The sequence below is a fragment of the Micropterus dolomieu genome, unplaced genomic scaffold (genome assembly GCF_021292245.1).
Source record: "Micropterus dolomieu isolate WLL.071019.BEF.003 ecotype Adirondacks unplaced genomic scaffold, ASM2129224v1 contig_13489, whole genome shotgun sequence".
In the NCBI taxonomy this organism is placed as follows: domain Eukaryota; kingdom Metazoa; phylum Chordata; class Actinopteri; order Centrarchiformes; family Centrarchidae; genus Micropterus; species Micropterus dolomieu.
The window spans coordinates 48,514-61,602 of record NW_025742475.1 but is presented as its reverse complement, the minus strand read 5'-3'; positions in this window follow the sequence as shown (position 1 = coordinate 61,602).

Genomic DNA, 13,089 nt, shown 5'->3' with positions numbered 1-13,089 from the left:
TTGATGTGGACATTCTCTTCAGACACTTTCCTGATGCAGACCCAGTCAGGGAATGGGAAACCATATCTGAGTCAACGGTTAAGTCGATCTGTCAAAGAGTCCAAGTGTCTGAAACAACAGACAGTCCCACTAGGCGTTGACCAAATTGGAGCTTCCCCAGAGTGTGTTCCAGATATCTATGCCTTCCTACTGTAGACTGTGGAGCTCCAGTCCTTGGAGAATGTTCGAAAAGTCGATCTAAAGTTGATCTAAAGTCGATCAAAAAGAGGATCCAGTAATTGGACTTGCCATTCAAGCGCTCCAACAGAAACAGCGGGCAGCCACAAGTACTGAAAAATCACACATGAAACGAGAAAAAGAAAAACTGACCATACGAGATGGATTGCTCTATCGCATCAACAAGCAACCTTGTGGTGAAGAGGTCATCCAACTCGTCCTGCCCAAACAATACCACGACTTTGTACTGAAATCTGTTCACAATGAGTCTGGGCACCTTGGCAATGAAAGAACCACTGACCTACTTTGTAAGAGGTTCTTCTGGCCGAAAATGTCACAAGATGTGGAGCAACATATCTAAAACTGCGGCAAATGTAGACTTCCTCTCCATGGAGATTCCAGAGGTATGGGAAATGTATTAGTGATCACTAATCATTTTACACGCTATGCCCAGTCGTTCCCAACCAAGAACCAAAAAGCTCAAACTGTGGCCAAGACCCTAGCTGATAAATATTTCATCCACTATGGTCTACCAGCTCGCATCCATTCTGATCAGGGCTGAGATTTTGAAAGTCGCCTGATCAAAAACTTGTTCAGAATTATGGGGATAAGGAAATCGTGGACTAGTAAGTTAAAGGATGATCTGCATCAAGCGTAGTTGGCCTCTGAGACAGCAGATAAAGTTCATCAAAAGAACAAGAACAGTTATGACAAAAGAGCTGGTTTCCAGTCCTTAGAGGTTGGCGACAGAGTCTTACTAAAGAACTGGGGCCTGAAAGGAAAACACAAGTTGCAAACAAGATGGAGCCCAATACCTTACAAAGTTGTAGGGAAAATGCCAAATCTTCCCATCTACCAACTGAAAAAAGAAAGCAGAAGTGGAAAAGTTAAGACAGTCCACAGAGATCACATTCTGCATATTGGACAGCATGTGAGATTGCCAGTCTCTAACAAAGACAAGAACTGTACAAAGACAAAACCTAAGTCCTTAAAGGAGCCAACAGTTTTAACTGAGCAGCAAGTGTCTCAAGATACAGACTCATCCTCAGAGTATGAGTACTGCGAACCTCCAAGACCATATTACACAAGGGAAAGAGTCCAAGAAGGTGTAAAGCATGCTCTCAGATCTCTAGACATATCAATGACCAAGAAAATTAAAATGATGAAAAGTTGACAAGGAAAGTACAAACCACCAAAGAACCACAAATGGAGGATGTTACAGAGCTTGATATGGAAAGTGTACCTGAGACAACTCCAGAAGAGAGCATTCAAGAAGAGACAGACCAAGACGACGTGGACGTTCAGGAGCCAACTCCATTGCTGGAGATGGACGTCAAAACGCCACGGTCTGCCGGAGTCCCAAAACTAAATACACCCCGTAACCAATTGCCTAAAACTCCAGACCTTAAGTCCAAGAGACCTGTTGAACCTGTAGTACATTTAACTTATGATTAGCTGGGAAAAGCTAAGGATCAGCCAATCACAATCATTCATAGAGGGGTTGTGATTACTATTGGACAAGGTTAATACACAGTACACATAACATGGTTTAGAGTTCTTTGGTAGTCTGTTGGGGACAGCAGTCATTTAGAGCGGGGAGGGTGTAGCCTGGATAAATTATAAGATGCATTAAAAAGTCTAGGAAGTAAAAGCTAATAAATAGATGAGTTCATATACGCATAATAGGTTAAAAAGAGTGAAATAATTTATTTAAGTTTTATTAAAAATGTTTACAATGTTTAAAAGTGTTACTACACATTCATTTTTCATTTTAATTATGGTACATGTGAGAAGTGTATTTTCCCATGCAGGGAGAGTCTTTGAATGCAACTCAATCTTTGGAGAGACAGCGCTAAGGAGAATCTAGTGAGTTCGGCCGTCAACACCTATCGCTATACAGGTGCTGGTCATATAATTAGAATATCATCAAAAAGTTGATTTATTACAGTAATTCCATTCAAAAAGTGAAACTTGTATAATGTATACATTCATTCCACACAGACTGATATATTTCAAGTTTTCATTCCTTTTAATTTTGATGAGTATAACTGACAACTAATGAAAACCCCCAAATCAGTATCCAAGAAAATTACAATATTGTGAAAAGTTTCAATATTGAAGACACCTGGTGCCACACTCTAATCAGCTAATTAACTCAAAACACCTGAAAAGGCCTTTAAATGGTCTCTCAGTCTAGTTCTGTAAGCTACACAATCATGGGGAAGACTGCTGACTTGACAGCTGTCCAAAAGACGACCATTGACACCTTGCACAAGGAGGGCAAGACGCAAAAGGTCATTGCTAAAGAGGCTGGCTGTTCACAGAGCTCTGTGAAAAGATGTGGTAGAAAAAAGTGTACAAGAAATAGGGATAACCGGACCCTGGGGACGATTGTGAAACAAAACCCATTCAAAAATGTGGTTGGAGATTCACAAAGAGTGGACTGCAGCTGCAGTCAGTGCTTCAAGAACCACCACGCACAGACATATGCAAGACCTGGGTTTCAGCTGTCACATTCCTTTTGTCAAGCCACTCTTGAACAAGACACAGCGTCAGAAGCGTCTCGTCTGGGCTAAAGACAAAAAGGACTGGACTGCTGCTGAGTGGTCCAAAGTTATTTTCTCTGATGAAAGTAAATTTTGCATTTCCTTTGGAAATCAAGGTCCCAGAGTCTGGAGGAAGAGAGGAGAGGCACAGAATCCACGTTGCTTGAAGTCCAGTGTAAAGTTTCCACAGTCAGTGATGGTTTGGGGTGCCATGTCATCTGCTGGTGTTGGTCCACTGTGTTTTCTGAGGTCCAAGGTCAACGCAGCAGTTTACCAGGAAGTTTTAGAGCACTTCATGCTTCCTGCTGCTGACCAACTTTATAGATATGCAGATTTCATTTTCCAACAGGACTTGGCACCTGCATACAGTGCTAAAGCTACAAGTACCTGGTTTAAGGACCATGGTATCCCTGTTCTTAATTGGCCAGCAAACTCGCCTGATCTTAACCCTATAGAAAATCTATAGGGTATTGTGAAGAGGAAGATGCGATCCGCCAGACCCAACAATGCAGAAAAGGTGAAGGCCAATATCAGAGCAACCTGGGCTCTCATAACACCTGAGCAGTGCCACAGACTGATAGACTCCATGCCACGCCGCATTGCTGCAGTATTCAGGCAAAAAGAGCCCCAACTAAGTATTGAGTGCTGTACATGCTCATACTTTTCATGTTCATACTTTTCAGTTGGCCAAAAGAAAAAAAAATCCTTTTTTTGTATTGGTCTTAAGTAATATTCTAATTTTCAGAGATAATGAATTAGTTGTCAGTTTTAATAATCACAATTAAATGAAAAACATTTGAAATATATCAGTCTGTGTGTAATGAATGGATATAATATATATAAAAAGTTTCACTTTCACAAGCTGTTTTTCACTGGAGAGGAGGACTACATACAGCAAAGTAAATCTGCTGGGATTAACACTCATCTTGTACATGGTACTTTAACTTTATTTCATTGCTCTTTGAATGAAGCGATCACTAAGTTTTGGGTCACACGTTCCCCAGCATCGATACAGGCCTGCAACGTAGTGTTAACTTAGGATTTGCCGGCTTTAATAATCATTTCATTAAGCAATGAAACTGTGAATTTTGATTGACACACTGTGGGTGTGATTTTTTGTTTTGTGCAGTGAAGAGCCTGCAATTTGTAAAACACATCGTGTTTTATTTTATTTATAATTTATTATTCCTTATTAAAGGGAGGGTTATTGTTTATACTTTATACCTTGTTTCAAGTGGTGATTGAGTACGTGCCTCATTATTCACAGATGTGTAGTGTTTAGTGCTTAACTGGAATACAGTGCAGAGATCCAAAATATTACTTAACATTTTAACTAAAATAAGTAAGTAAACAAACCCAGAGCCTACTCATTTAATTCATGAGTGCGGAAGGGCTACAACTGTTATGCCCCTGAAAATTGGGAGGAATAATCACGAGAGTGAAAAGAGATGTTTCCTTAGCGAGACTTTTACTCTAATGAGGAATATACCATGACAGGCATGTGGATGAACACTTTTTAATCGCAAATTACACAATCAAGAACAAAATAAACAATGCAAGATAAACCACTTTTTAGCCCTTTTTAAATCAGATGACATATTTCCTACATTACCTAATTTTGTGGTTTTAGGCAATTCTTATTAACTTCTGCAGATAAATGTATTACCGTTTTTTAACATCAGTACACATTTTAACATCACAGACCATGAATTGAGTATAATTATCTTATGTTCAGATTATTAATGTTTTATTTTAACTTGTCACACTCTCTCCTCCAAAATAAATATCATCCCGACATGAAACCAAAAATTTTTTGTCATATCAGTCTCTTATGAACTTGACATTAGAGGTCCTCTTCTGCAAGCTGGTGCTTTAACAAAGGATGGGTCACAGTTCAAATATAGCCAACAGTCCTTCTTCACACAGTCCATATCTGTTGATTTGCCACTGTATAAATAGTCTATAAGCAGTCTTTCCACATTCTCTTGATCACTACTCCTTGGTATCAGCTCAACCTACATAAAAAGACTCCAACTGGTCCAGAACTCAGCCACACGACACCATCACCCGCTCCAAATCCTGGCACCACATCACTCCATTCCTAAAACATCTACACTGGCTTCCCATTTCTCACCAGATACACATACAAAATCCTGGTCCTTACCTACAAAGCCATACACCACCTGGCCCCTTCATACCTTACTGTCCTTCTCTCCCCCTACCAACCCTCACGGTCCCTCAGATCCATCCGGTCTCCTCTACGTCCAGTCCAAGCTCCGCAGTTTTGGGGACAGAGCCTTTTCTAGGGCAGCTCCCAGACTCTGTAACTCCCTCCCCCATGAAATCCGCACCTCTGAGTCCCTCACCATTTTCCAGTCCCGCCTTAAGACCCATCTCTTCACCTCTGCCTATCCCTAGCTGTTTCTTTATCTGCTCTGTAAAGCGACTTTGAGTTCGTGAAAAGCGCTATACAAATTAAATTTATTATTATTACTGCCAGTGTCAATGATCTATGTGAACAGCCTGTGAAACAGGCCATGAATTGTCTATGTTGGCAGTCTGCAAGCAGTTTATAGTTCTATGCAACATGTTAATGCTGTAGATTCATGCTTGTCACAGTCCATACATACATGATGGTTGGAAGCAGTATGGGTGAAGTAGTGGCATCCAGGGGATTAATCCTAGACCAATGATTGACAGGTAACAGCTGCAATGGTGGCTGAATACTGTAGCAGAAAAGAATGCCAAGATGATCGTAGGTGATGTGTCTTGAGGGCCGTCTGTTGGCAAACAAAGCACCTCCTTGGAGTGTATGCAGAGCGGTTAGGTTGCAGGTGAGGTGCACACTGAGGTTGTGTTGGTGCAGGTGCTTGGGGCTGGCTGTAGTTGAGGTAATACTGCTGCTGTGGTACAGGTGGCTGGAATCCTGACTGATGGATGGGCATAGGGCTATGGCTGAAACATAGGCTGCTGTTATGTCTCTTTAATCTGAGCTATCTCTGCACTAAGGGCTTTTTAGAGAAGCGTCACCTGTCTTAAGTTCTGCTAACTCTGTCAACAGTTCAGGGGGTACCTTCACTTTGGCTTCATGCACATGGCTCTTTGCAAGTGGCTTTTCCTCTGACTGGACTACACTTGTAACTGGCTGTGGGGCACTAAAGCTCTTTTTGTTTCTTTTTTCTGTCTCATTAGCACAGGCAATGTTTATCTTCTCAAGCAAAAGCTCATCTGTGGTCTCAGTGTCTAGCAGGAGGGGCTGCATGTCTATCCTGATACTGTCGTTCTGGAGACCAGTAAGTATTGTGTGTAAACACATGCGCTGGACTAGAGCTGGGTCATACTTGAGCCCTGATTCTGACTGTTGCGATGCAAACAGTACTTTTTGCCTTAGATCCAAGACTCTCATTAGAAAGCTTTGAGGGGTGCTTCTGAAGCTAGCTGCTTATAAAGCTCAGTGGGACCGCAGAAAGCGTCTGAGTGTGGGAAGCCTTAGGTGGGGTTCCAAGTAGCTGCGTAACCTGAACCTGGGGAGGTAGCCCTGATTACAGCGTCTGTAATCTCAATCTCAGGATAACCCCTGCTTAGTCTGTTCTCTATCTGATGAGCAACCCTGGAAAACATCAGTTTATGTCTCTGGCCTGGTTCGCCGATTTGACCAGAAATCTTGAAGTCTTTGCGCCAGTGTGAGCCTACCTGCGGCTGAGCACTGGGTGAGGGTGGCTTGTAGTGTAGTCAAGACCGCCCAAACCGAGACCAAGTCAAGACCAAGACCAGAGTTTATCAAGACCGAGACAAGACCAAGACTTTAAGGGGCTGAGAGCAGTCAAGACCAAGACCGTGGGAGGGCGAGACCAAGTCAAGACCAAGACCAGTTCCCTGCATTGCATTGCACGCAATAAAATGTGGAACGAGATCATAGGTTTTTCTCTAAGTGATCTGAAAGATCCGCTTTCCCATTAAAATCACCCACATACATACACTAAGAGCTGAAATCAACGTTAAGCATCGCAGGGAGGGCTGACAGTCGTTAATGGGAACAACACATGTTTAATTAGGGTTATTGGTTGCATTTGAAGCAATAAGTTTTACTTCCAATCAAAGTTAGGATGTTAACAAATCAGACAATGCAAAAGCAATTTATAATATTCCCAAAGTTATGGTCTTGAAATAAAATCCCTCAATGTCCGAGACCGAGACAAGACCGAGTACAAAGGCGGTCAAGTCCGAGACGAGACCAAGACCATCAAAAAGTGGACCGGTCTCGAGTACTACAACACTTGCTTACTTGCGGACTGACAGTGCTGTGGGGTGGTGTACAAAATCCTTGACAGTGGCATTAACTGTAGCAACCTGCTCAATTCCCAATTCCTGTCTTTGATTTGCTCCTCCTTGTTCCTCTGTTTCTCTAGCAGGTTCAGTCGGTGCTATTCCGTTATCCATGCGTTCATACATGCAATTTTCTCTCTCAGTAGCAACAAATCGACATTCCCTCGTCTTCTAGATCTGCTACTTCCTCTCTCTCAAGATACTTCATAATATGAGTCACCAGTGATATGCGGTTTCCTTTATGATTTCCTTTATGATTTCCTTTAACATCTGCCCTTTGACTGCCTGATATGTTGAGAAAATCACAAACTTCCAGTAAATTGTCTTTAGTCAGGGTGTACAACTCTCTTCCTGTAGCTCTTCCAGGGTTGTCATCATGTTGATAGGACAAGGGAACCTTGACTGTGCACAAGTTGACTCTGAAGTGGATGATCTTTAATGTACTTGATGATCTCTGCCTGTCCTCAGGTGACGTGTACTCAACCAGCAGCTTCGAGCTCTCCTCAAACAGCAACACTTTCCTCATTGCAGCCTTCCTGGGTTTGGTGTGGGGATTTAGCCGGCTCAGAATCCAGCAACCAGGTTGTGGCCACTGCATATCTGGACAGCAATCCCAGCGATTCCTCCAAAATGTTACGCCCCTGAAAATTGGGAGGAATAATCATGAGAGTGAAAAGAGATGTTTCCTCACCGAGAACTTTTACTCTAATGAGGAAAATACCGCAACATCCCCAGGCATGTGGCGGAGACGGAAGGTCTCCGCATTCTAGTTCAAGATGACGTCGTAGATCGTAAATTAACACTTTTTAATCGCAAATTACCAGTGTTGGGCAGTAGCGTCGCTACAAGTAGCGCCGTTACTAGTTTAAATACATTTCTCAGTAGCTTTGTGGTAGTGTCACTATTTTCTGAATCAAATAGCTTTTCAGTAACAAAGCTCTTTTATTGGCCGAGTAGCGCGCTTCCGTGTGACGGTAACATCACGTACCGATCCTTGGGCTGATGTCTGCGACTTTGCTGCAGGGGAATAAAGACACGCCGACTGAGTTTACTTTCTATTGTGATAGTTATTGTAACACCTCTTGTGAGAAGGATCGGGGTCCAGCCTGGACAGCTGTTCCTCTAGTGAGGAGGAAACTTTGATATTCACTGGCAGAAACTTGTTTCCATGAGATGAGATCTCTCTCTCTCTTTATCTTTCTCGCCAATTGCCATGAATGTTTAGGTTGCAATGTTGCCAGAGCACAAATTCACATATATAAACAATACAAAATATATAATTAATTAATAATGTGATCATTAAGTTAGCCTACTTTATAGAAACAACAATGGTTCTCCGTTTGTTGCATGTGGAAATACATTTAGCTGCAATGATATGGCACTAAGTATGAGAGTTTGTGTGTCTTATTTAGCTGTCTCATGCACACACTGTTTGGAGCAGGTTTTTAGTCTTTCTTCTATTGCTACTGTGTAATGAAGTTACTTCAATATAAACTAGGCCTTTACTGTGTGTGTGTGTGTGTGTGTGTGTGTGTGTGTCTATATACAGGTGCTGGTCATATAATTAGAATATCATCAAAAAGTTGATTTATTTCAGTAATTCCATTCAAAAGGGAAAAATGGATATTATATTAATTCATTGCATTCATTTAATTGTGATGATTAAAACTGACAACTAATGAAAATCACAATTTCAGTATCTCTGAAAATAAGAATATTACTTAAGATCAATACAAAAAGAGGATTTTTAGAAGTGTTGGCCAACTGAAAAGTATGAACATGAAAAGTATGAGCATGTACAGCACTCAGTACTTAGTTGGGGCTCCTTTTGCCTGAATACTGCAGCAATGCGGCGTGGCATGGAGTCTATCAGTCTGTGGCACTGCTCGGGTGTTATGAGAGCCCAGGTTACTCTGATAGTGGCCTTAAGCTCTTCTGCATTGTTGGGTCTGGGGGATCGCATCTTCCTCTTCACAATACCCCATATATTTTCTATAGGGTTAAGGTCAGGCGAGTTTGCTGGCCAATTAAGAACAGGGATACCATGGTCCTTAAACCAGGTACTGGTAGCTTTGGCACTGCGTGCAGGTGCCAAGTCCTGTTGGAAAATGAAATCTGCATCTCCATAAAGTTGGTCAGCAGCAGGAAGCATGAAGTGCTCTAAAACTTCCTGGTAAACTGCTGCGTTGACCTTGGACCTCAGAAAACACAGTGGACCAACACCAGCAGATGACATGGCACCCCAAACCATCACTGACTGTGGAAACTTTACACTGGACTTCAAGCAACGTGGATTCTGTGCCTCTCCTCTCTTCCTCCAGACTCTGGGACCTTGATTTCCAAAGGAAATGCAAAATTTACTTTCATCAGAGAAAATAACTTTGGACCACTCAGCAGCAGTCCAGTCCTTTTTGTCTTTAGCCCAGGCTTCTGACGCTGTGTCTTGTTCAAGAGTGGCTTGACACAAGGAATGCGACAGCTGAAACCCAGGTCTTGCATACGTCTGTGCGTGGTGGTTCTTGAAGCACTGACTGCAGCTGCAGTCCACTCTTTGTGAATCTACCCCCACATTTTTGAATGGGTTTTGTTTCACAATCGTCTCCAGGGTGCGGTTATTCCTATTGCTTGGACACTTTTTTTTCCTACCACATCTTTTCCTTCCCTTCGCCTCTCTATTAATGTGCTTGGACACAGAGCTCTGTGAACAGCCAGCCTCTTTAGCAATGACCTTTTGTGTCTTGCCTTCCTTGTGCAAGGTGTCAATGGTCGTCTTTTGGACAGCTGTCAAGTCAGCAGTCTTCCCCATGATTGTGTAGCCTACAGAACTAGACTGAGAGACCATTTAAAGGTCTTTGCAGGTGCAGAGTGCGGCACCAGGTGTCTTCAATATTGAACCTTTTCACAATATTCTAATTTTCAGAGATACTGATTTTGGGGTTTTCATTAGTTGTCAGTTATAATCATCAAAATTAAAAGGAATGAACACTTGAAATCTATCAGTCTGTGTGGAATGAATGTATGCATCATACAGGTTTCACTTTGTGAATGGAATTACTGAAATAAATCTACTTTTTGATGATATTCTAATTATATGACCAGCACCTGTGTGTGTGTGTGTGTGTGTGTGTGTGTGTGTGCATATATATATATATATATATATAACTATAAAATAAAATTTTTTTAAGTAGCTTTGATGTAACTAAGCAACTTTTGCCAAGTTGCTGTAGCTTAGCTTGCTACATTTCAATGGGGGGTAGCTTCTGTGTAGTGAAGCTTCATTTTATGTAGATTAGCTAGTAGCTTAGCTCACTACATTTTCCAAGAAGCTTGCCCAACACTGCAAATGACATATTCACGAACAAAATAAACAATGCAAGATAAAACACTTTTTAGCGTTTTAACCCTTTTTAAATCAGATGACATATTTTGACTATATTACCCAATTTTATTGTTTTAGGCAATTCTTATGAACTTCTGCAGATTAATGTATTACCGTTTTTTAACATCAGTACACATTTTAAAATCACAGACCAAGAATTTACGCCGCGACCCGATCCCAGATAAGAGGATGAAGATGGATGGATGGATGGAGACCATGAATTTACTATATTTAATTATCTTATGTTCAGATTATTAATATGTTCTATTTTAACTTGTCACACAACCGCAATTGTGAAACAAAGTACCACAGGCCATCAGAGCAGGGGCGTCCTACTCTAACTCTAACACCTCTTATAACATCACTAACCCCTAACCTCTGCACTTCCTGGGCTCTTCTTCTTCTATCTCTACAATTCTCTTGTATTGATTTCACTATTCGTTAACTCTAACTTCTTTCTCTAGAAATTTACCCCATTGATGCTGTACATTCTCTCTAGGCCTTACTAGTATGTTTTGTCACTTTTAGATCTCTTACAGTATTGAGGCTTTATTGATGCTTGTTCGTTGTTCCTCAAATGTAAGTCGCTTTGGATAAAAGCATCTGCCAAATGAGTAAATGTAAATGTAAATACACAATTATATTGGAACAAAAAAATGCACAGAGGCAAAGAAACAAAAATGCACAGTCCTGTTCTAATCCTTATGATCTTCAGCATTTGGCCACATGTTCTCATCCACATCATATCTAATGTCATCTCTTGCTATGCCCCTGGATAGAAACACTTTCCCTGGTCGAGATACTCACTCTCCCTGGCCCAATTATTCTTCTCCCTTGTTCAGACATTATTCTTTCTTTCGTTCCTCTTCTGTGTTGTTCTGTATCCACATTACATAGACTCAACTCCAGAAAGTCACCTTTTTACTGCATTGTGTAAAAAAGAAATTCAACATCTGCTTATGTCTCTGGTTGAGATTGGAATTATTAATGTGGTTGATCTATTTTACCTAAATGACAATAAATCAGCTATTTCTAAATGTTTCAATGATATGTTCATTCAGAAATGCTTATCAGCGGTTTTGATATAGATTTGTCTTATCTGTTTTTATATATTTTTGTTTTTTGCTTTCATGTTCATTGAGGTTTTTATATTTCTGCTTTTATCTTCTCTTATCAGTACACATATACATATACTTATATAGGATTATACAAGCTATAACTTCTATTTAGGATTAGTCATGCCATGCGCCATTGTTCTTTTATTGTTTTGAATCACATGGAGTCTATATTTGCTGTAAATAATAAATAAATATATATAATATAAATAAACATAAATAAATGACTTGACTTCCTTCTTTTTCATTTGACTTATGACAAGCGAGTTATGACACTATATGACAAGCTACTCCAGCGCATTAACTCTCAGAAAATTTATTTCAATTCTGGTATCCATGCTCTCATTCTGTCTGTTGTGGTGATCTGCCATCAAAATCGTTTCTCTCTCATTATAAATGTTCAATTCACACCTCAGTCACACCTCACTTGGGGCAGAATGACTTGCACTCAGTGGGAACATTGGCTGAGGTGCTGTGGTATAGTGTATTATATGAATAGTGTATTCCAGTTAGTGGTGCTTGTTTGTTTCTGGTAGCGTTTCACGTCAGCGATAACAACTCCCGATTACACCAGTCGGAGGTCACTAATATTGTTGAGTTGTTATAAATATGTAAAGACAATATTGGGCTCCCTTGTTTTCTTTGGGCCCCAGCAAATTCTGTGCAGTGATGACATGTTTAGCTGCATGCCATCATTCAATCGCTGGCTGTCGAGGTGGTGTCCTGCGAAACGATTTGGGCTTTAAAGACAACTGGCGGACTTTCTGGGGTTATGTCTAGAAATCTGTCCACCTTTATTAGTTGAGGTGAGACCAGAAGGCAAATTCGTAGTCCTGCACGCTTTTCTGCACTTCCATTAGAGAAGTTCCATCCATCCATCCATCCATCCATCCATCGTCAACCGCTTATCCTGCGTACAGGGTTGCGGGGGGCTGGAGCCATTAGAGAAGTTGCCCACCCATAACCCCATTGTGACAGTGTCTGCCCCCAACCACTTTAATTAATTTAAAAAAGTGATTTGCTTTTCATTTGAATGAATGGGGGGAAGATCAGGATGGATGGGGCTGCCTCCAGGCATTTCTGAAATTCATTCTGTATCAAGGAATCAGCAATATTTTTACCCAAGCCTGAAATATGAACTGCTCAAACAATAAAGTTCCTTAACACAGATGACCACATAAGGCGCAAAACAAATCTATTAATAAATGGAAATGATGTGCGACCTTTGTTAATAATATTGACAGTGGCCTCATTGGCACAAAAAAATTATTTTCTTCACCAGTGTTTATCTCACAGAAGTGAAGCTATAACAACAAACCAGTCAGTATCTGGTGTGACCACCATTTGCCTCACGCATCAGGTTGTTGATTGTGGCCTGTGGAATGTTGGTCCATCCTCTTCAATGGCTGTGTGAAGTTGCAGTCAGGTCGAGACCCCGATGAGGATGACGAGCATGCAGATGAGCTTCCCTGAGACGGTTCCTGACAGTTTGTGCAGATTACAGATT